Raw genomic sequence first — 21,883 nt, forward strand, 5'->3', positions numbered from 1 at the left:
CCTGACTAAGAGTGGTGGGGAATGAGAAATAAAAGAAGATACACAGACATACAGACATAAAACAGAAAACTGGAATTGGGAGGACTACACATTCCTGGTGGGAAATGTGACAGCCTACCTTAGCCAGAGTGTTTATTATATAGGTCAGTATAAGGAAAAGACTCAGGTAAAAATCAAGCTTTAACAATTCTTGATGCAAGGTAAAAGGAATGAGGTTTGGTGGGCTAATTTTCCTAAGGCTATAGAAGCTTAATTACAGCACATCAGTTCTGGAACCATCAAGGCACGCAGGATACCTTGTCTAAGGTATTGATTAATCTGGCATCAGGGTGTCTCCAAATAGTTCTGTTATTTAATCTAGTTTTACATCAGGAGGCTGGTATGTGGACACAGCAGGCTGTTTTCTTTACAGAGATGTGGGAACAAAGGTCAAGACACCAGGACCTGGGAAAAATATGGTAGGAGAGGCTTTGCAAGCTGCTACCATGGAGAGGCTGTGCAAGCTCCATCATTTCCAAGTCCTGGGTTCATGTCTCATCCCCAACAGATGATCAGAGGACAGAGTAATTTTTCTTTCCCACCTAAAAACTCTATTCTATGGCTAAAACACATATACATATTTTTATATATATGTAAATATATTCACATAATATATATGTATGCATATGTATTATATATATGCATACATATATAAATATACAAACTGTTGAAGACACAAGTAATATTCAATCAGCAGACTACAAATATAAATACTCTTTGGAAACCATAATACAAATGGGAACACTATTGTTATGTGCAGGTGTCAAAGTGTAGCAGGCTGGTGTCTGAGAGTCCTTGCCTTCATAGGCCAGAGAACTGGCTAGTGAGGCAGCTGAATGTGAGCCAAAGCCAGTATACAAAGTAAGATTTATTACAGAGAAAGGAAAGGCTACAGCCAGGGTACTGCAGCAGAGCCCAGAAGTTGGTAACTCCCTGCTCAGGTAAAGGCTGGGGTTTTAATGGACATTTTAACCTGGGGTTGGGGGGGTTCTCATTGGCATTGAATTTCAAGGGCTTTCTTAAGTGAACTGGTTTGGTTAGCACATTTATTGGGGGAAGGAAACAATTTTGAGAGCACTCTGCCCACCAGCCTTGTGGCAGATCTGTATCTCTGTATCTCTTCTTTAGGATGCAGGCATGCAGGCCTCCATTTCCTCAGGATGCAGGAATGCTATTGCTCCCTGGAGGGGGGATGGGATACTCACTCATCTGCCTTAGGTATTCAGACCCAACAAGTCCCCCCTCTGAGACAAGCATCCAACTGCTTTGCAGAGAAGGGTGATGACTCATCTAGCTACTTCATGCTGACAATGGGGTGATGGGGGATAGGGGAGAAGGTACTTGTCTCAGGGGTTGACCCATGTGGTCTCTAAGGGCCCCCAATAGAACTGGACAGGGGTCTCATCCATAGGCAGAGGTGAGTACTCTTTGACTAAAGCTGGAGTTTGATCCACTGGGCCTGTTGAGATATGAATCTGGAGAAAGCATTTATTATACAGGGCCCAAATAGGAATATTAGAAGGAGCATAAAAAGTGGGCCAGCCAGAGGTATTGCCCAAGGAGCCCAGCTCCATATGTTGTCCCAAAAAGACCATGAATTGGCTAGTTCTTGTCTCTTTTTTGTAACATGTTCCTTTAACTGTCAGGCCATGTCTCTGACAGCCCCAGATATGTTAGTATAAAAGCAACATTCCTCGTTTAGGAAAAGGCATGTTCCTCCCTTTTCAGCAGTTAATAGGTCAACTGCATGCCTATTTTGGAGCACTACTGACGTGAGTGAATCTACCCGGTCTTGTAAAGCCTCTATGGACTGAGTGACCTGTTATATGTCATTATTAAATTCTGTTGACAGTTTTTGATAGGTATAGATTGATGAAGAAATGCCCCCAATACTAGTACCTATTCCAGCTGTGGTCCCCATAGCTATTAGTAAGAGAATGATTTGGATTGCTCTTTTTGACCGAGTGTATGCCTCTAGAGGAATAGGAAGGGATTGATTACCAGGGACAATATCAATCTGTGAGGTTAGGAGAGCCTTAGTACAGGTTCCCTTCCAGCCAGGAGGTAGGCAAGTGTAGGCAGCAGTTCCACAAACAAAATAAGTTCCAGGAGAAAACAAACACTAAGTGTTACTTGCTGACTGTATGATATCGATGCAAAGGTCTTTGGAAATTTCCCCCAGTGGAATTGATCCCTGTAAACTTTGGAGGCACTGAGGAGCAGGATGGGTTAGTTTTATATTGGTAATATTAGGTTTTGTTAAGGGAGGGTTTAATTTATTACCTGACGAGACCTCAAGTAAGTCCATGGGGGTTGCCAGTACCTGTAGAAGGATTGGAGAGAGACAAAGCCAGCAATCCTCAGCCAAAGAGGGGTTTGTAAAGTTTAAAAGATTATGGGCAGAGCTAGTAACTTGAACAGTTGCAGATTTAAATCCATGGGTGGTTGAGGCTGTGGGAGTTGTAATTTTTTTCTGGGAGGGGGAGTGGGAAGTGGAAGCCTCTGCTGCACATAGTTTGCATGATCCTCCTGTGACATATCAGTAATTCAACTTTTGTTTTTACAGTTTCTTTATTTTTTGTTCCCTCCTGTGGCCAACAGATCCATTGGCCTGCTCTTCCTAGACATTGGGAGGAACTATACATGCCCACAAAGCCTGTGCCTAATGCCTTGCCATATAATTGTCCATCTCTTAAACAGTGAAGGTTGCTGTAGGAACAACCATGCACAGCATTGTAGTAACTGCAATCATGAGGGCAGAGAGGGGGACCCACAGTCAAGGCACAGACTATAAAAGGAAAGAGAGCACAAAGAACAGAGTACACAGGACAAGATATCCGCCACTCAAGGCTACTTGTTGGGGCCATACCCACTCAGGGGGAGAAGTTGCCCACAAGCTGACACTTAGAAGAAGAGGGATGAGAATAAAAACAGCCCACAAAAAGGGAGGAAGTGAAAGAATAGGTTATGTGTTTGAGGTGTTCCTCTTGAAAAGATATTTGAGGTCTTCTGCTGGCTCACAGGAGTAGGCTGGTGGAACAGGATGTGGCTCCTGGGTGGGTGAGTTAGGCTCTGGTGTCCAGCGTTTGGCTGGGGAGATGTGAATCCAGAAGTCTAGCCCAGCAACCTTAATTCCTGTGGGGGTAGATAACAAGGATGGGTATGGCCCTTCCCAAGGGGCTTCAGAGGTACCTCAGGAGTTATGGGGGTGTTTGATAAGGACTGAATCTCCAGGACAAAAGGCAGCTGGGGAGAGGCCTTGAGGCTCCTCCCTCCCTACTTCAGAGAGAACCTGTTGAAACTTGGCTAGTTGTGTGAAATGAGAGACCAGGTTTGATACTTCAGGGTCTAAAATTAAATCTTTTTGGAGAAAGGGTCTCTCATACAAGGCCTCAAAGGGAGTAAGACCCATTTTATTTGGGGTGTTTCTAAATTGGATTAAGGCTAGAGGTAGTAATTTTTGCCAGGGGAGGTGAGTTTCCTGAGCCAACTTAGACAGGTATCTCTTGAATAATCCATTGGCTCTCTCAACCTTGCCTGAGGATTGGGGTCTCCAGGCACAGTGGAGATGATATTTGATTCCCAAAGTCTTAGAGATTCCCTGAGTGACTTTGGGTTGGAATGCTGGCCCATTGTCACTTTGGAGAGTCTGAGAGATCTGAATCTAAGGATGATCTCACTAATTAGCACCTTAATTACTTCCTGGGCCTTTTTAGAGGAGCAGGGGAATGCTTCAACCCACCCAGTAAAGGTATCCACCAGAACCAGCAATCTAGAGGCTGGGCCCCCTGGCAGGTGGGTGAAGTCAAGCTGCCAGTCTTCCCCTGGATATGTCCCCCACCTCTGAGTTCCAGGGATAAGCAGGGCAATGTCGCAGGGGTTGTTATGCTGACAGATTTCACACCCTCTAATCATCCTGGAGAGTGTCTCCAGGTTTTATCCCCTCAAATAGTTGCCCTGCCAAACAGAGTGTTTTATGGACCCCCAAGTGATAGGTCTGGTGTAGGGTTTTTAGGACCTTCCATTGACTACTCTGTGGGAGAAATAATTTGCCCTCAGGAGTTATCCACCATCCTCTGTGATCTAAGCAATAACCTCTCTCTGAAGCCTGTGAATTCTCAGTAGGTGAGTATAGGGGGCATTCAGAAGGGAGGAGGGATTGTTCCCACAAGACAAGGGCCTGAACATAAGGTCTCTTAGCATCCTCCTTTGCTGCCATATCAGCTCTCTGGTTTCCCTTAGCAACCTGATCCTCTGACCTTTGATGTCTGGAGCAGTGAATTACTGCTATTTGTTTTGGAAGTAAAGCTGCTTTTAAGAGGTTTAAGATTTTCCTGGAATGTTTGATAGGGGATCCTTCAGCAGTTAACAACCCTCACTCTTTCCAAAGGGCTGCATGGGCATGCAGGACCAGGAAAGCTAGAGCCTGTATAGGTATCAGCAGTTTTTCCCTCAGATAATTGTAATGCCTTAGTGAGAGCTATCAGCTCAGCCATTTGGGCACTAATGGAAGGAGGCAGGGGCTCTGCCCATAGGGTCTCAGTGAGAGAGACCACAGCTGCCCCTGCCCATCTAATTCCTTCCCAGATGAATGAACTTCTGTCTGTGAAGAGAGTGAGGTCTGGGCCCAGGAGTGGCTGGTCAAGGAGGCTAGGCCTAGCCGAATAGCAATCAGCTAGCACTTCCTGAAAGGAATGTATGAGTGGTTCCCCCTCAGTTGGGAGGAGCAATGCTGGATTTAGGGCAGAGCATACCCGAAGGCTCACATTGGGACATTCTAACAATTGGGCCTGATATTTAAGTAGACAGCTGTCAGATAGCCAAAGTTTTCCTTTTGAGTTTAAAATTCCTCCTAGTTTGTAAGGAGTATATATGGTTAAGGGCCATCCAAGAATTAATTTCTGGGCCTCCAGGATCAAGAAGCAGGTTGCTGCCAGGGCCCTTAGGCACCCAAGCCACCCTTTAGACACATTGTCTAGTTCTTTGCTTAGATATCCCACTGGCTGTGGAGTGGGCCTTCGGAGCTGGGTCAGTACTCCTAGGGCTGCCCCCCTTTCTCATAGACATATAGTTGAAAACAGTCTTGGGTAGGCAAGCTCAATGCCGGGGCAGTTTGGAGTGATAGTTTGAGGGCCTGAAAAGCCTTTGTATTTTCAGGGTCCCATTCTAAAAGGGATTGAGAGCCTCACTGAGCATCTTTTAGGAGTTGGTATAGGGGTCTGGCAAGGACTGCATATTTAGGGATCCAGATCCTGCAAAATCCTGTAACTCCCGAAAAAGCTCTAACCTGTTTTATGGTCTGGGGAAGTGGAAAATGAAGGATTGGGTCTATTCACTCATGACTCAGGGAGCAAGTCTGTCCCTTTAAGACCTCTTATAGGTAGGTGACCTGAGGGAGACATAATTGAGCCTTTTCCTTATGGACTTTGTATCCCCTGGAGGACAGAAATTTCAAAAGGGACTCAGTTGCCCTGCAGCTGAGGGGCTCTGTGATTCTGCACAGAAGTACGTCATGAAGAAGGGTGGCCTCTGGGTAGTGCCAATCTAATAAGGCTCTGGTTAGGGCTGTCCACAATGGTGGGGGCTGTCCCACCTTGGACAGTAAAACTGTCCAAGTCAGTTGCTGTGAAGGGTTTGTGAGATCTTCAAAGGCAAACAGAGGCTGACTGTCAGGATGCGGAGGAATGCAAAAGAAAGCATCCTTTAAATCTAGTACAGAGTAATATTGGGGTTTTGAGGGTATTTGAGCCAATAGAGTATAGGGATTGGGAACAACTGGGTGGAGGGAATGACTGCTTCATTAATGAGCGGAGATCTTGAACCAATCTCCATTTGCTTGGCCCCTTTTGGACAGCAAGAATAGGGGTATTGTAGGGGCTAGAGCAACTAATTAGTAGCCCTTGTTTTTTAAGGAATTTACAATAAGTAAGAGGCCTTGTCTTCCCTCAGGCTTGAGGGGATATTGTTTTTGATGTGGGAAATTTGACGGATTTCTGAGTTTTATTTGAATAGGAAGGGCCATCTTGGCTCACCCTACAGTCATCCCATCAGTCCACACTGTGGAATCTATTTGTTCTTGAAGGAGGGGGCAGCAGAGATAGTCATCTGGGGGAGGAGAATTTGAGCTTTTAATTGACATAGTAAATCCAGTCCCAGCAGAGGCATTGGAGTTTCCAGAACTATGAGGAAAGAATGGCAGAAGTGGAGCTCTCCCAAGAGCAGCCAGAGGCCGGGTAAAATAACATTTTAGGGGTTTGCCAGATATGCCCCAAATCATAGCCTTGTCATTGGACTGGGGACCAGGAGAGAAAAGTAAGACAGAGAAATGGGCCACTGTCTAGGAGGAAAATGACCGTTTGCTTCTCTACCATTTTGACTACCTGAGGCTTCTCAATATCGATATTAATAAGTGGAGCGTGAACAGGAGGCTGGGACCCATCAATCCATAGGAGGTGGCAACTCACCTTCCATCTGGAGATGGAGGCTCTTAGACCTTCAGTGGTTACCCTTGCAGAGAAGGCAGAGTCCTGGAGGGGGGCAGGGCTGTCTCCCAGGCTGTCCCCCCTTTTGGGCATTCTCTGTGGAAGTGCCCGTCTGTCCACAATGGTAGCAAACTAGAGATGTAGGCCCCAGTTGGGTGGGGCCTTCTCTGAGAGCAGCAATGAGGCCATGGTGTTTTTTGTCTTTTCCTCTCCTTTTAATAATATCCCAGTTATAGTGTACAGATATGGCTAGTTGCCCATCCTGCAGCCTGTGTACGCATGCCTGCATGTGTTTATTTTTATATCATCTCTTTTAGAAGGAGTGGCAGCAGGTCGCTGTCCCTGCCTTGTGTGGCTGGCAGCTTTGGATGTATCTTATGGCAGGCATTTTTGTTGTGCCCTGGGGCTGGCATCCCTGAGCACAAGTATGCCTGTTTGGTTTTTTCCTCCTCTCCTTTTGGGGGGGGTTAGGATGTGAGCAGGGCAGCCACAGTTTTTGTTTTGTTTTGTTTTGTAAGTGCTTTTGCCTCATGGGTTCCTAGCAGCTGATTTAAAGTTGCCTTGGACTGAGAGGCCTGACAAACTAGTTGTGGGAATAACTTAAGAAAGTCATAAGGTACCATGTTATAAGGTTTTTTTTTAATGGGAAGCCAGGATCCCAGTAAGCCCAGGGAGGGGAAGACAGAGATAAAGGACAAGGTGGGACCAGGGAGGGAACCAAATGGGTATATTTCTCAAGCTCAATGAAGGAAGCCCACAGCTACTTAGGACAAAAGGGTGAGGCCATTTATCTTGAACTGCTTGGGAAAGAGGAAGGAGAGGCTGAGGATTGGGGAAAAAGAGAGTTTCCAAGCTCAACACATGAGGGATTACTGGTCATCACTGCTGTCCAGGTCGATCCTGCCCAAAGGTAGTACTGGAGCACTGGAAGCAAGTGGTAACCTCCACTCTTAGGCCACAGTAAACATGAAAGAAGCATGAGAGATCTGATTGTCTGTTTGCCTCAGGCATGGCTGGAGGGGTCCGAGACTTAGCCACATTTGGAACCTCAGGGCAGGTCAGGAAGTTGCATCTCCAGCCTTTGGGTGACACTGGGGAGTGCCCCAGTCAGAACACCTTTTGTGGCTTGAAGACAAACTTTCTTTTCCACTGGCTGTTTTTGGACCTCCTCTTCCTGGTCAAATCTTGAAAGATAGAGTTAGAGTTTAAGGAGAGGAGAAAAGAAAAAGCCTCGGTCCACTGAAGGGTTCCACCCACATAGCTTTGGCAGTGTGACATAATCCCCCACCTGGGATTGCCTGCCATACAGCTGTAGTGGGATTGGAGCTTTTCCTCGATTTCCCAAGGGAGAAATCCTCCTGAACCAGAAAGAAAGAGAGAGAGAGAGTTGGCCTGAGAGTTCCACCATAGCTAGGCCATGGTGGGGGGTCTCTCCTGGAAAACAGACTCCACTGGAGTGCCAGATGCTCTTGGTCACATTCCTAGGCAGCCTTTCCCAGTTTGGCACTACTTATAGACCTTGGTTCAGAAGAGATCAGGTCACTTCATGCATTGCCAAAATGCTACATGCAGGTGTCGAAGTGTTGCAGGCTGGTGTTGAGGGTCCTTGCCTTCACAGGCCAGAAATCTGGCTAGTGAGGCAGCTGAATGATGAGCCAAAGCCAGTATACAAAGTAAGATTTATTATAGAGAAAGGAAAGGCTACAGCCAGGGTACTGCAGCAGAGCCCGGAAGCCAGTAACTCCCTGCTCAGGTAAAGGCTGGGGTTTTTATGGACATTTTAACTCTGGGTTGTGGGGCATTTCTCATTGGCATTGAATTTCAAGGGCTTTCCTAAGTGAACTGGTTTGGTTAGCACATTTATTGGGGGAAGGAAACAATTTTGAGAGCACTCTGGCCACTAGCCTTGTGGCAGATCTGTATCTCTGTATCTCTTCTTTAGGATGCAGGAATGCAGGCATGCAGGCCTCCATTTCCTCAGGATGCAGGAATGCTATTGCTCTTGGGAGGGGGGATGGGATACTCACTCATCTGCCTTAGGTATTCAGACCCAACACTATCAAGTAAACTGAGGAATTAAGTAACATGAAATCCTTATAGAGGGAATTCATATGATATAAAAAATTAAAAAGGTGTTTTCCAAAACACTTAGACTAATCCCCCAAACTGAATAATGGAGTTATGAGAAGGAATAGGTTATATGCAGTGAAGTGACAGGAACCTAAAGAGTATGGCAGAAAAGCCAGCATCATCACTCACTTCACACATGGCCCCAATTTTTTTTCTAAATGTAACCTTTTATAAATAGAGGGCCAGATCCAACACATGAAGGACCTTTGTGCAATCTGAAACCAGACTCTCCAGAAAACATACTATGAAGAAACTTCACTTGATCACAAGCCTCACACAAGAACCCTGAACAATCACAAGAGAGAAATATCTGCAATCCACATCTGCTTCCATTACCAAAGTAAATGTGATGGTTAATTTTGATTGACAACCTGATTAAATTGAGAAATACCTGGAAAATTAGTAAAGCTCACCTTTGGGTGTGCCTATAATGTCATTTCCAGAGACAAATGGATCACAAAGTCTCTGACCTGATGAGTGAGATAATCCCTTGATGAATTCTTCATATGATGACTTTATTGGGAGGTGGTGAAGGTAGATGATGGGGTCTAATTGAAGTAGCAGCTCACTGGAGGCTCTATCTTGCCGGGGCTCCTCCCTGTATCCTTTTCTGTGCTTCAGGAGGTAAACTCTTCTGCTTCTCTATGCCTTCCTTGCCATGATGGACTGACTTCCCTGAAATTGTGAACCAAAATAAATATCATATTATTCTTTCAGGTATTTTGGTCACAGCTAACTAGTACAGTAATCAGCCTTTATTCTGAGGAAATAGACTTCAAATTATTAATTTTGTTTAAATCAGAATCTTCATTAAAATATAATCAGAAATAAGAAAACAAAACATTGAAAACTTTAATATATTATAGATCTAAAAAGTATACACAACAGAAAAAAACTTTGGTATGATTATAATTAATATCTTTAGAGATATTAAAGGGGACATAATTGAAAACAGATTACTATGGAATGAAAAAATTGAGAGATCTTGATAATATAAAACAAAGTGGGTAATATAAACTTAATAGGTGGACAGAATAGAAACTCTAACAGAGTTGAAAATAAAACATTATCTTATGGCTCAGTAAAACTCCGTTGTGTATATATACACAATTTATTGATCCGTTCATCAGTTGTAGGGCATCTGGATTGTTTCCATAGCTTGGTTAATGTGAATAGAAAAAAAAAAAAAAGAAGAAAAAATATTAGAGAAGAAGCAGGACTAGGTGTGTAGCTCAACAGTGGAGCAGTAGCCTAGGATATATTAGGCCCTGAGTTCAGAAAGAAAGAAAGAAAGAAAGAAAGAAAGAAAGAAAGAAAGAAAGAAAGAAAGAAAGGAAGGAAGGAAGGAAGGAAGGAAGGAAGGAAGGAAGGAAGGAAGGAAGGAAGGAAAGGAAAGGAGGAGAGAAGAAAGGAGAGAGGGAGGGAGGGAGGGAGGAAGGAAGAGAAAGAAAGAGAGAAAGAAAGAGGGAGGGAGAGAAGAAGGAAGGAAAGAAGGAAGGAAGATAATAGGTCTTATGTTTAGACAATGAACAATCTGAAAATATTTAAGAGTAAATGTAACAAAAGTGGTACCACACTTGAATGCTTAAAGTTAAATAAATAGTTCATTAATTAGAAGACTTATTATTGCTAACATGGCAACTGGTCTTCTGATTCAATGCAATCCTGATCTAAATTACAGCTTCCTTTTTAGCACAAATTGACAAGTTAGTTCCAATACTGATATGAAAATCTGAGTGACCCAGAATTGGTAAGACAATCTTGAAAAAGAAATTAAAAGGTGCAGAGCTGAATACAGAACTGAATATAAAACTGAATGGCAAATTTTAGTAATAAATTGGAATGAGGGTAAATGGAATAAAATTTAGAATCCAGAAGTAAATCCTGACATTTACAGTCAATTGATTTTTTTTTAAGATAGTATTTTTGTTTCTTTATTGCTGTGCTGGGTGAGGGTATATTGTGGCATTTACACAAATTCTTACAATGTATCAAATATATCATACATGAATTCATCCTCTCTATCTTTATCCCCCCTCCCCTGATTCCTGGAACAGTTTTAACAGATACCATTTTTGTATTTACTTACATGTGCACACATTTTTTGCACCATATTCACTCTCCTACCCCCTTTCCCTATCACCTCCTTCCTCCCACTGGTGCCAGCCATCCCCCTTGGGCAAGACTTGTGGGCAGATCCCTACCTCACACTATATACCAAAAGTAGCCACAAATACATCGATCTAAATCTAAGAACTAACACTATACAGCATGAAAATGAAAGTGTGGAGGTAAATCTTCATGACTTTAGATTTGGGATGATATCTTAATGACATAAAAAGCGTAAGTGGAAATAAAAATTGGAATTTAAGACCATCCAAGGTAGAAGGGACAAGGTAAGCACTGAGGGGTTCAACTAAAACCCCTACAATATTATTATACCTTAGGAAATAAGACTAAAATGAAATAGAGGATATAAGGAAATATAGGCCCCAAAGTGACCACGTGGAGAGGAGTGAGCTGGCCAAGAGATTCTTTATTGCCAGGTGGGAGAGGGAGAGAGCAGAGAGAGCCAAGAGAGAGAGGGAGAGAGGGGCAGGGGCTTAAATACCCTTCAGTGAGACTCAGCATGATCTAATTGGTTAGGATCTTATGGTTCATGCTGATTGGAGGTTGGGACAGAAGGAGGATTCAAGCTAGACTTGAGGCAGGACTGTGACCCTGGGAGGCAGGACTGTGACCCTGGAAAACAGAAGCTTAAGGGTGCAGTAAGAACTGAAACCTATCGGCGCCATTATTGCCAACATTCCTCCCTTTTTTGTTTGTTAAGGAAGGGGGGCGTTGTGTTCGCTCTGGCTTCTTCGAGCTGGCAAGGGGTGGTGTAGGGGAAGGGAGGGTTAGTTAGCAAACAATGTTGGGGTTCTGAGCCTCATGATGGTGTACACCCAGGCTCCAAAGGTGAAAATTTCCTCCTCCCTGAAGTTGATGAAGGTCCCTTGTAGCCATAGGTCATAAAGAGTCTCGAGCCAATCCTCTGACCTCCGCATGGTGGGTATCAGCCAACTATCCTGGCATTTTGGAGAGGTTGGTATCCCTGGAGGTACAACTGGTTAAATTTTTGATCAGCAATAGCAGACATGTAGTATGATACAAGAGAGGAAGCTTAAGAGTAGGAGAGCAAGAAACATAGGCATTAGGATGGGCATTGGCCAGGAGAACCACTGTGAAATGTTGTTCCCTAGACAATTTCAGGAGTCCTCCAACTACAGAGAGAGAAATGGGTGGCCACACATTATCTAAGACCCAAATAAGAACATTAGGAGGAGCATAAAAAGGTGTCTGCTCAGGGACTACATACCTAGGGATCTAAATTCTGCAAAATCCCATAACTGCCAGGAAAGCTGTAAGCTGTCTTATGGTATGGGGGTTGGGAAATGGAAGATTGGGTTGATGCATTTGTGACTCAGGGAGTGAGTCTGTCCCTTTAAGGCCACACCTAGGTAGGTGACCTGTGGGAGGCAGGGGCTGTCAGGATTTAAATGTAACATTCTTGGATAAAAGAGAGCTTTAGCTCATTATTTTATATAAGTTGACACCTTTAACTTTTAAATGTTTATACCATATTTAGATAAAGTATAACATAACACTGTTACAAGGTGGTCATTTAGGACACATAAGAAAATATGTAAATGAACTCTGATTTAGTACTTAAAGCTTGACAAGATCAGCAGAAAACACAAATAATTTCTTTGATAAAATCTTTCTCTGTAATGGTTTTTTGTAGATGTTACTCAGAGCAGAACAATATTAAGATAACCTTGTTATTTCATAGACATAAAGGATTTGATTTTAGTTTGACATGACCCTAAAAGTCTTTTGGGCAACTCTTTAACTTTATCACACATCGAAGTTTTTTATTATGCACTTTCAAAACTTACTTAGACCTTTATATAACATACTAAACCCTTTGATGGCTTGTTTTTATCCCTACTATTGGAAACAATCTTTAGGACAAACCCCTCTTTACAAAATGCTTTCTCATCCAAAAACACTTATTTTTCCTTTAACTTTTCAAAAAATACATTTATTACCTATCTATATCCTTTCCAGTTGTTTACTTTGTAACTTGTATTTTAAAATTAACCTTTATAAGAATTTTAAATTTATTATAGGGGCTGGAGCAACTAATTAGTAGCCCTTATTGTTTTTAGAAATAGGCATAGGCCTCATCGTCCCTCAGGCTTGAGGGGATATTGTTTTGGGTGTGGAAACTGTGAGGGATTTTTGAGTTTTATTTGAATAGGGAGGGCCGTCCTGGCTCACCCTACACTCATCTCATCAGTCCACACTGTGGAATCTTCTTTGTTCCTGAAGGAGGGCGCAGCAGAGAGAGCTGCCTGGGGGGAGAAGAATTTGAGCCTTTAATTGAGATAGTAAATCCCGTCCCAGCAGGGACACTGGAGTTTTAGGTACTATGAGGAAAGAGTGACAAAAGAGGAGGTCTCCCCAAAAGCAGGCCAGAGGCCAGGTAAACTAGCACTCTAGGGGCTAGCCAGATTTGCCCCAAACGATAACTTTTGTCATTGGACTGGGGACCAGGAGAAAAAGGTAAAACAGAGAAATAGGCTCCACTGTCTAAGAGGAAAATGACCTTTTGTTTTTCTGCCATTATGGCTCCTCAACATTGATGCCAAGAAATGGAGTGTGGACAGGAGGCTTGGACCCATCAATCTATAGGAGGAGGCCCCTCGCCTTCCATCTGGAGGTGGGGGCACTTAGACCTCCAGTGGTTACCCTTGCAGAGAGGGCAGGGTCCCGGTTGGGGGTGGGGCTGTCTCCCAGGCTGTCCCCCTTAAGCATTATCTGCAGAAGTGCCCCTCCTGTCCACCATGGGAGCAAGTTCAGGATTCAGGCCCCAGTTGGGTGGGGCCCTCTCTGAGAGCAGCAATGAGGCCATGGTGTCTCTTATCTTTTTCCCTCCTATTAGTAAGGTCCCGGACATACAGACGTAGCCATAAATACAGACATGGCTAGCTGTATTACTTGGTTCAGTGACTTTTCCCTTCAGCCACAGTCTGAGTTTTTTAACAAATATCTGGGACTGACTGTTAGAAATTTATCTTTGAAGAGAACCTCTCTCACCTGTGACTCTGAGTCCACCGTGGTATGCTTTCTGATAAGTTGTTGCTGTAAAGTAAAGTTGTTATTTCACATTGACACCTGACACTCTGGAGAGCAGGTCTCTGAACTGTTCTGGGCCTCAGTTTCCTCGCTTGAAGAATGAGGGATCTGGTCTAGGTTAAACTACGTTTTTCTACTATAAAATGGCTGAAGTGACATTAATGCCACTTATCTTCTTTACCATTATTTATTTATTTATTTATTTTATTTTATTTTTAGTAATGCTGGGGAATTGAACCCAGGGCTTTGCACATGCTGGGCAGACAGTCTCCCACTGAGCCACTTCCTCAGCCCCAAATATTATTATTATTTTTTTTTTTACTTTGGCTGTACTGGGCTTGAACTCAGGACTTTCTGCTTGTAAAGCAGCACTCTACTGTTTGAGCCATATAATCTCGCCTGGGCCAGAACCCATTGCTTTTCTAATGAGAGAAATTTGTATAGGGGACCTCAGTTTACCTTTTTTACTTTTATAGAAAAGGTCTAATTGGAGTATGGTATTGTAATTTAAGGAACCCTGTGGAGGCCACTTCTCTTGGTCACCCAAGGCACACTGAGGCAGACCTCGGTACAAAGCTTCCAACATCTACCAGCCAAAGACTGGAAGATGCAGGTCCCATCTAGAAAGAGCAAAACGCTAGGATCCTGTCTTTTAGCTAACAGCAGGCAGCCTCTTTAATAAAGGCTACCTTTTTAATGAAGAAATCATTTGTAAAGTTGGAGAAGGGCATTCAGAGGGCATGTCAGGCAATAACAGTGCCATACAGGACTAGTGTTAATATCTGGAGGGGAAAATTTATGCTGAGGCCAAAGGTATAGAAGATTCTAAATGAGAAGTTTAGAGACCACAGTAATGTCTACTTTGTTATTTCTGGAACTATAACCTTGAGCTGACAATTGGCTTACAAGGGCTGGGTCTGATGCCCTGAGGTGTGAGATGGGGCTAGGAGCAGGACTTGTGCAAGGCGCCACTCCCTCCACACACCCCTGGGACAAATGACCCTGACTGCCTAGGCCTGATCCTGCGGCCCATCGCCCCTCCCCCCTTCCTGTGTACTCTGCGCGCGTTTATTCTAGGGGAAGTGGTGGTGGGCCACAGCCATCGCCACGTGTGGCTGGCTGTCCAGGATTCGCTGGGTCCTCTCTATGGATTTTCCTAGCTATGGCAGGCATTTTTGCTGTGTCCAGGAGCTGGCATGCTGTGCACAGGTGCGCCTGTTTGCTTCCCTCCTCCCCTTGTGGGGGGCGGAGTTAGACCGTAAGCATGGCAGCTGCAGGTTTTTGCAAGCGCTTTTGTAAAGCGGCTGATTTAAAGTTACTTTAGACTGAGAGGCCTGGCAAACTAGTTGGAATAACTTAAGTCATAAGGTACCATGCTACAGGTTCTTCATGGTAGGCAGGGTCCCAGTAAGCCCAGGGAGGGGAAGGCAGACAGAGACAGAGGACACATGGTAAGACCATGGAGGAGGCAGAAAGGTATGCTGACATCTTAGGTAAGGGAGGGGAAGGTAGAGCCTGGAGGCATGACACATGCCTGAGGGATTAGCCATCACCTGTGTCTCCAGGTTGCTCCCATTGTTTGGTACTGGCAGGCTTTCAGCAAAATGAAACCTCCACTCTCCAATCACTGAATAAAGCATGAGCTCTCTCAGAGCTGGAATTGCCTCATGGTCAGAATTGGCAAGGAGTGGCTTGCTTAACTCCATTACAGGGAAAGTTTTTCAGGAAGATAGGAGGAGATAGGTATGGTAAGCAGTGCAAGAAGTCTGTTTACATGGGGAAGGAGGAGGTTTGGAGAGGAATTGGCTGTTAGAAACTGGTTTACAGGCTGATAGAATCTGCACAAGGGAACAGAAAGCACAGAGGGAGGATTTGAAGTCAGAGAGACGGATTTAGACGGAGGTATGAAAAGGTTTGGACATAATGGAATCTCTCCCCATCGTCCCGATAGCTCACAGTAGTTATATGTCCCATAAAAGGTTGGGATTTAAAGACCCGAAAAGGGGCCAGTGACTTTGGTTGTCTAAAGGATAAGTGGGCCAGATTTGAGTGCAAAAGTGGATCAAATTCTTGGTTTTATATCTGGGGTCAAACCCAAGGTGTCTAAATTATTGAGGAAGCATCTCAATGGGGAGTCAGATGGCAGAGAAGATGTAGAGGCACCCATTATGACAGACCCAGTCCCAGAATGGGAGAGGAGGATATTATGTACTGTGGAGCATCCTCGCGCAACACAAATATCCAAGAAAACTCAAAGTGCACGTGACCCAGCCGTCGCTGAGTTCAGGTGGTTTGTAGGCCACAGGCCGGCGGCTTGGATTACCTAGGCCTAGGTTTTGTAGGGTCTCGGACCCTGTAAAATCCAAACCCTCCAGAGAAGGGGATCCCTCTACCTCTGAGCCACCCAGAGATAGCCCAAAGCAGGGTAAGTGTTCTAAAACCCAGAGACACCGAAGGGAGAGACCATAAAGGGAGCCCAAGAAGGGTAGGTGGACTCACCAAAGAATGCCCGGTGTTGGATTGTTGGATGCAAGTGAGGGCGATCGAGAGGATGAGTCCTGGCCAGTCACGTCCTCAGGGTGGTCGTGGGGCAAGTCAGAATGGGGGTCCCACCAGGATTAGTGGGGAGCCTCCATCCGAGTCATGGCACCAAATGTAAGGAAATATAGGCCCCAAAGTGACCACGTGGAGAGTAGTGAGCTGGCCAAGAGATTCTTTATTGCCGGGTGGGAGAGGGAGAGAGCAGAGAGAGCCAAGAGAGAGAGGGAGAGAGGGGCAGGGGCTTAAATACCCCTCAGTGAGACTCAGCATGATCTGATTGGTTAGGGTCTTATGGCTTATGCTGATTGGAGGTTGGGACAGAAGGAGGATTCAAGCTAGACTTGAGGCAGGACTGTGACCCTGGGAGGCAGGACCATGACCCTGGAAAACAGAAGCTTAAGGGTGCAGTAAGAACTGAAACCTATCGGCGCCATTATTGCCAACAGAGGATATCTACAAAGATTGAACACCAGAGTTAAATCAGCTCAATCCATTATGTAATTAAAGTAATTTTCTCCTACTTTGCCTGCCTGGCAGAAGCTAAAGGAAATCATTCCTGCAGCAAGATAACATCTTCCAGAACTGACAATTTTTTAAATACACAACTTTTAGCAACAAAACATTGCTAATCAAGACAGACCCCAGAGAAAACATAAGCATCAGAAATACATACATAGGTTTTCCAGACCTTGGAGTTATCAGACATGATAACTTCAGTTAACCACAATTGATATATTCAGTTAATGAAAGAAGAGACAAATAAGTTCACTAAGAACTGAAATAAACATAAGGAATAAATTTATTATTCTAGTACTAAAAATATGAAAACTAAAGGGATCAGACTGAAGAACAATGTTTTTCTTCCTTAGGTTTTTGTGAATTTGTAACTTTGGATGGTTCCACTTGTAGGAGATGGTTTGATGCAATGGCCCAGAAGAGCACAGGGCAGAAAAGCTTCCCCCAAAGTCTGGCTAAGAAAAAAACAACCCCAAACTATATTTAAAAAGAGATTTTATTCATAAGCAATTTTGAAAACCTGAAAACTATTTCTCACCCCATCCTTCTGGAGAGAGTACTCAGGCAAATATAAATATTGCACACCAAGGCATTCCTAGAATGTCCATAGAAACTCTGGTTCAACACTATGAAAAGCATGAATAAACAAGATTATGAAAGTTAAAACTCCTGTGGAAAGTAAACTGAAATGCACATTTTTAAAATATAACTTACTCTGTAGCTCAGATTTTTTAGTATCTTCCCAGACTCAGTGCCTTAATGCCATGCATTGTTCTTCCTCCACTTAAGGAACTGTCATCAACAGTGCCTTTCACTTTCCCAGGTAGCACACCCACTGAAGCAAGACAATGAAAAGAGAAAAAACAGTCTCAGCACACTTAAGATCATGCACTTGATAAAACTGTTTTCTTAGCCAGACACAGTGTGAAATTCTTTTCATGGTTTTTAGTCTAAGTAATTTGATCAAGTCTCCATTCAGCGTGCTGCCCTGAAGCCGCTAGTTTCTTTGAGCACTTCTGTGGAAGTCTGTCCTACCATCCAAGTTCCTTTCCACTGATGGAAAAAGATTAACAGGATTAGGTGTCTCTGTTTTTTTCTTTTTCTGCTTTAAATTCAACATTGGTTCCTCTGTACTGTTCAGTTAAACTACTGATTTGGAGAGAAGGAATGGAAGCAAGGAGAGAAGGAAGGAAAACAAAACAGAACAAAATGATTTATGAAGCATCTGCTAAGTTTTATGGGATACATGGGAAAATGTCATTTCTTTATCATTTTATCCTCATGTCACTTCTAGTAAAAGCATTTGTAATGCACATGGCCTCTACCTTTACTTGAATGTTGCTGGGCACCTTTTTGTTGATGACATCGTTCAGCTGCCTCCTAGCCTCAGCTCCATACCTACCCCCTCAGTACATCCAATTTTATAGCTATAGGGCATCTTGGGGAACTCAGCTCCATCCCGTTTAGTTGACCACCATTTTCAAGCTGTTTAAGGATAAACCCTGGCTCTGGTTCAGCTGCTGGGCCCTCTGAAAGAATGGGGCTCCTGCTCAAGATTCAGACTCCTGACTTCCAGAAGGGGAGATCCTCTAGCTGTGAAACACCAAAGCTTCACCCTTTAGCCCTTGTCGTTATTTACTTACAAATAGGAACTTTTATTTTATACATTTTTTTTGAGAATGAAAGAGTGCTAATCATTGCCAATGATTAATGAAGACAATGATCTTAAACTGAGGTTGTTCCATGCCAAACAGGACCGATGCTTAGCTAGGAACCATACCATTTGTCCAAATAGTGCCAAAAAGTCTTTATGAATAAAGCCTTGCTGATTTTGTTCTTTTTCCTTTATTTTCTTTTTTTCTTTCTATTTCTCTTTTTCTTAATTTAGGTTTATTATTTTTTCCTTTCCTAAAAGCTTTAAAAAAAAAAGTGTTTCTAATTGGCTTAAACAATAGTCATATTTTTATTGATTAAATTTCAACTTGGTTCTTGTGCAAATCTACTCAAAATTGTTACTAGTTTCCTATCCCTGGATCATCTTTTCTACTTCATATTTCTATTTCATATCTATGTCTATACTCTCCAGTGTTTAATCTTGCAATTTTTTTCTGTTGCTTGTAGTTCCTTCTGGCCTAACTTATGGTAGCTCCTTGAATCATGTGTTGTATAATTTATGGTAACAAGCTTGTGACTAAGTGACCTTAATCAGTGGTAAAGTTTGGGTCCCTAGGTTGAGAGTGCATTGATTTAAAGGATCCTGTTTGTTTATATTGGATGTACCTGGGACTGCCAAGCTAGAAGTCATTTAAATTGGAACTTGGTCTGCATTCCTAAGCCATGCAATTATTGTAAACTCAAACTCCACATCCCCCCAAAAGAGAAATTTTTATTAATATATTAATTTTTTACTTAATACCAAGACTAAGTGTCGGAGACAAGGCTCCCTTTGTGAGCCATTCTGTCTTGACCTTGCCCTGGAACATTGTTTGTCCCAACTTCTCCATCTCCAGCACAAGATGGCGCCGTCCCTGCTTCTCTTCTGGGAGTTTACCTTGCCGCTGGCGCGAACATGCACCCTATCAGAAGTCCTATAGCAGAACCAGCCAACCAGCCTGCACCTCGTCATACCCCTCACTCCCTCAGCACATAAATACCCCTGTGTGAACAATAAAATTTTGCAGCTTGATCAGAACTCCTGTCTTGCTGTCATCCTTCGTGTCTCTTGTCCCTTCATTCTTCCCCTTCTAGGTTCGCTACCCACGCTGATGTGTCCTGCAGGATGGGATGCTAAGTTTCCAAAGATCAATTCTTCCATTCTGGTGATACCTTTCCTAAGTCTGTAGTTCGTCTTGAAGTAGTAGAATCCAAGTTATTACAGTCGTCATCTGCAAGGTCAAAACATTGTCTGCTATTTCTGTATAGCCAACCCAGAATAACTGAAACGTCAATACTTGCCCACCACTCAGTTTGCAGTTTTACCTTAATTTTCAGTCCCTTAAAACATCCCTAATTTTGTTTATATATTTATATACCTCTTACATATATAGTTAGCAATGTATGCCTCTGTGTTTTATCCAATATTGCTAGGCATTTCCTATGGAGAGGATATTGAAAATATTTTACTTTCACCTTGTGTCAGGAGCAGAACTCTGAAATACACTATTTGCCATTGGGTCAGTTTTCTATGTTCTAGAAATTTTCTTTTTTTTTTTTTTACATATCATTTACTTAGGAAATCACCAAGATCTAGAAAGGAATAACTTTAGAATTAAAAATAAAGACCCTTCTCAGTTATCATGAGAAGTCACAGCTCCCAGTCTTCAGTAAAACTCTTGGGGAGTAGAGCAATGAGAGATATTGTATGGGTTGCTTTTTCTCCTGCCACAGAGAACAAAGTACAACACCATCTTGAGGAAGCTAGAGATCCAAATTATAACTTGGCCAAAATAAAGGATTTAAGGAAACTTTTATGACCCCTGATAAAATTACTTTCTCGCATCTCTTTTTGTTCTTACTGTTACTCTTTGTTGTTTCAGTTGCTATCTCATCAGGAGACTCCATGCCCAAATGAACCTGCTCTACTATCAACACTTTATTTTATTCGGTCAGTATGTATGGCTTCAGAAAATGAGAACAAAAGAAGTTGGTGTACGTGCTTCCTCCTTTTCACACCTTCCTTTCACTGACTCACTGAATTCTCTTCTCCTCGGTCTTAATTTTGCACTGTGTGTTGATCACCGCTGAGTGAAAACAATAAGGAAATGGTCATCCTAGATCTTGAGTTCTGAGACACATAAAACTATAATGTTATCTACAGCCCTATAAAGATAAATAGCTAAAATAAATAAATTATATTTATATAAATATAAATTTATATATCTATAAAGATATATAGCTAAAATTCTTTCCAGACTTCTTATGCTCACCACCATACAATAATACCATTATATGTATGTTCATAGAGTTGTTGAAAGCCTGTTAGTTCATAAGTCTATTTCAAATACTATTTTCTGAAAAGAAAGCATTCCATTCCTTTTTCAACAGCTCCTGTTTCACCAAACTCATGCAAATTTCTCAGTTCATTTCTTCACAACAATTAACTTTGCTGCAAGAGTAGATAAATCACCTAAGTTTAAAAGGTCAAGAACTGAGCCCATGTACTGAAATGTACCATGCAGGAGGAGTATAAACATTAAAAAAAACTATATCCCACTTGCCAGGGGATGGGATCAAATCTGCCATGAAGAAGATTCCTCCCACTTGCACCAGACAGTTTAGGAAAGTCTTCCAAAACTGACAAAGACGAAAATAAGCAGCCCATTTTCACATCTATAAAAGAAAGAAAGCTAGAGAGAGAACAGCAAATGGTGTTTCCAGTGCTGGAGATTAGACCCTGGGCCTTGCACATGCTATGAAAATGTTCTACTACTGAGCTATACCCTCAGCCTGCAAATAACTTTTAATATACACAAATGTTTATTTTAAAATCCAGACTTCTCCAAAAAAAAAAGGCATTTTAAAATATTTCCAAAGTCATCCAACAGAATGATCCTTAACTTCAGAGCCTCTCAAGCAAGAAAAAGAAATTTCTGAGAATATTTTCAGAAACTACTGGCTCTAGGACAGACACCCATTAACTCTGAATTAAAGTCATCAAGGAGAGGTGCACTGAGCCTGGTGTGGCATGTCCAGTCTTTGTGAGACAGTTTCTTTCGGGCCAAAGTAGAACATTCCTAAAACAGCCCATGCCAACATGTGTGTCTGCAGCTATCAGATAACAGCTGATCTCTATGAGTTGGAATTCAGTTCCAAGTAAGCCAAGGAAGAACATTTAGGAACAAGGGCAGCAAAGAGGTAAGACAAATGAGGACCTTGTGGACCCCTCTGAGGAACCAACCCATTTGGACTGAGCACTTTTGGAATTATCTCTGGTATCTCAAGTGTGAATTTTCCTTCTCTTTCCCTTCTTATTTTCCAATAGTGGGCTGAAACTA

This window comes from Castor canadensis, chromosome 10 (genome assembly GCF_047511655.1).
Source record: "Castor canadensis chromosome 10, mCasCan1.hap1v2, whole genome shotgun sequence".
NCBI lineage: Eukaryota > Metazoa > Chordata > Mammalia > Rodentia > Castoridae > Castor > Castor canadensis.